At 41.4% G+C, this 3294-nt stretch overlaps 1 protein-coding gene across 6 annotated transcripts in view; it reads left to right on the forward strand.

Moving 5' to 3' along the window:
- The window catches only part of rabgap1l (RAB GTPase activating protein 1-like), a 128043-nt gene extending 127685 nt beyond the window's left edge, over positions 1 to 358 (forward strand). For all 6 annotated transcript variants that reach the window (XM_061237437.1, XM_061237439.1, XM_061237442.1 and 3 more), the window contains one exon: positions 1 to 358. This exon is cut by the window's left edge and continues 2760 nt beyond it. The gene's annotated coding sequence lies outside the window, so the exon portion shown is untranslated.
- Positions 359 to 3294: the final 2936 nt, after the last annotated feature.

Raw genomic sequence — 3294 nt, forward strand, 5'->3', positions numbered from 1 at the left:
TCAGTCTCACCTGTGGGTCAGTGATATGGACATGATGTTGGTCCCTGTCTCAGTCTCACCTGTGGGTCAGTGATATGGACATGATGTTGGTCCCTGTCTCAGTCTCACCTGTGGATCAGTGATATGGACATGATGTTGGTCCCTGTCTCAGTCTCACCTGTGGGTCAGTGATATGGACATGATGTTGGTCCCTGTCTCAGTCTCACCTGTGGGTCAGTGATATGGACATGATGTTGTCCCTGTCTCAGTCCCACCTGTGGGTCAGTGATATGGACATGATGTTGGCTGCTTCCCTTCTGATGGCCCTTCCTGTACAGTAGTTGTCTGACTTACATGAATAAACTTCTGTTTCTCTGTACACTGTGATGTGCCATTTTTTGTGAGAAAGGCAACAGCTGCAGTTTGATTGAACGAGAGATAGACGCACAGAAATAGAATAGAAAAAGTACATGGCAGTATGTTTTAAGTCAATTGTCCCAATTGTGAAAATGTTCTTTGTTCAGCTAAATCAAGGATTAACCGCAAACTTGCCCCAGAACACAACCATAACTTGCTTGTTTTTCTAACCCTAATGAGTTAAAATGACACTAAATGTGATCAATTCAACAAGAGAAATAAAGAGAAATTTTAAACTGGGGAAGAATTAGCAAAGCAATGTTCTCTTCCATAACAAAATACTGACTTCCTGTATGCTGGCAACTTCAAATATTAATAGTTGATTGCTTTCCCAGGCGGCACGGATGGTGCAGTGGCTAGCACTGCCGCCTCACCGCAAGGAGGTCCTGGGTTCAAATCCCCGTCGGCCGGGGCCTCTCTGTGTGGAGTTTGCATGTTCTCCCCGTGCTCACGTGGGTTTCCTCCGGGTACTCCGGTTTCCGGTTATGATCAAAGAATTACTTTTCATTTGGACATCTAGTCAAAAAAATGTTTTAACAGGAAAGCAATCATTCATTCATTCATCATCCTAACCCGCTTATCCTGAACAGGGTCGCTGGAGCCTATCCCAGCATACATTGGGCGAAAGGCAGGAATATACCCTGGACAGGCCGCCAGTGCATCGCAGGGCACACACACCATTCACTCACACACTCATACCTACGGGCAATTTTGACTCTCCAATCAGCCTAACTTGCATGTCTTTGGACATGTAGGAGGAAACCGGAGTACCCGGAGGAAACCCACGCAGACATGGGGAGAACATGCAAACTCCGCACAGAGAGGCCCCGGCCGACAGGGATTTGAACCCAGGACCTCCTTGCTGTGAGGCAGCAGTGCTACCCACTGCACCGTCCATGCTGCCATCTCTGAACACACAACATGTCAAACCTCCAAGTGTATAGGCTACAGCAGCAGAAGCCTTAAGTCTAATAAAGTGCTTGTGTAGCGTGGAGTTTGTCTTTAGCTGACTGGTGACGCGTTTGATCAACAAATATTTGGGGTCCTACCTCGCACTCAAACAATGTATAGTGTATAGAGTATAGTCTATGTTGGAACAAAAGGAAAACTTCATGTTTTGCGCCCCGCCCTCCTTGACCAAGCGAACGAAACGAAACTGCAGCAACTTCCCACCAGCTTAGTTGCCTTTTCAGAGAATCGAAAGCGACTCAAACAAAAGTGGTTTTAGCAAAATAAACAAATCGTGTGGCCTGTAAGCCGGGCCGGGAGTGTTCCCATTTAAAATGGACGACAATGTACAGAGCCGAGAAAAAGTATTTGCCCCCTTCCTGATTTCCACTATTATTGTATATTCATCACACTGAATGGTTTCAGATCTTTAGACAAAATGCAGTATTAGGGAAAAAAACAAAACATATTTTTTTTAATTACCATTTGATTTAATTAATGAAAAACTACCCCTTTGCATCGCCAGCAATAATAGCAACCGAACACTTCCAAAACAATCATTGAGTCCACTTTAGAACTGGCAAAAGGAAAACGTAATCCCTGCAACTTTCTTTGCACCCCGCCCTGCTTTGAGCAAGTGAACGAATCGAAACTGGTACAACACATTAACTGCCAGTGCCAGCTTCTCGTCCTTCCGTAGTAGTTCCTTTTTTTTTACATTAACAAAGGAATATTACGTTGATTCAGTATAGAGTGGATAGTATACAAGCAGAACAAAAACAGAAGAGCCGGGGGGATGTCACACTAGACAAAAATATGATATGTAAATTGTGTTTTTATAGACTTTTTGTTAGTTGCGTTAGAAAGTCACATATCGCTCAACATCCTTCATGAAAACAACAAAAAATGTATCTCGAAAAGAACAGTTCCTGTTTATGTCTCTTTTACTTTTACGTTTTGCTTTTATTATTTTCTGCATGTAGTAATTGGCGGGGTAGTATTTCTGAATAATTTTGAAGGACAATTTTTTAAACCTTATTCACGATTAGGTACTTATGAGGATGCATCCAGACTTTCTTCCAATGTATGTAATTCACAATCCGAGTCAAATATGAAACATCCCTTTGAAAAAGGTCACATATGACTCAATATTTTGGTGATGTAGTGAGAAACAGACAGACATACTGGGGAATCAGCTGGGTTGGGGAAAGCTACGTATGTATATATGAATGCAGGCCTAACTACATTCCTAAAAATCAATTAAGGTGCCTGTTGGAATGGTATCAAATACTATTACAAATTCCTTGGCGGCTACTGGTTGATTGTATGTATCTATCTAAGAATTATCTGTAAAAAATTGTCCCTCCCCGTTGAACAGTTGACTCACCAGCAGAATATGAATCTGAACCCATCTCTCAAAGAAAAGTGATTTGCTCTTAAAGAAAATGTCTCTATTATTCTAAATTAGATACCTGTGTGGTGAGTTGTAATTGTACAGCAAAGACCAGGCTTGAAGGACCTGTTTATGGAATACAGATAATTTAACAGGGAGCCTGTCTACATTATAATTACTACTTGAGATAAAGCACAGGCCACCAAAAACAAGAGATGTGACAGGGAATAAGTTTCCAGATTGAAATGGGATTTTCAATTTTCAAGGCTAACTCAATTGATTTTAAAGGCATTATTATCCAGGAAATTAAGCCCTCCAGAATCCAGTAATTGTTGGCTTTATGCACTGAATAATGCAAAATAAATAGGTTTATGCCCAAACACAAAAAATAAAATAATGTCTTCAATTAGGAAGGGTTCATGATTCAGTGTTTGGTGGAGTAGCCCTGATTCTTCTGAGGTGAAAATATTACCCACACATATTGACAACCAGAGAAGCAAACTGTGAGGTACAATACAAGGAAGCAGCCGATATTAAATATGAATGCAACACAGCTG

This window comes from Conger conger, chromosome 4 (genome assembly GCF_963514075.1).
Source record: "Conger conger chromosome 4, fConCon1.1, whole genome shotgun sequence".
Lineage (NCBI taxonomy): Eukaryota > Metazoa > Chordata > Actinopteri > Anguilliformes > Congridae > Conger > Conger conger.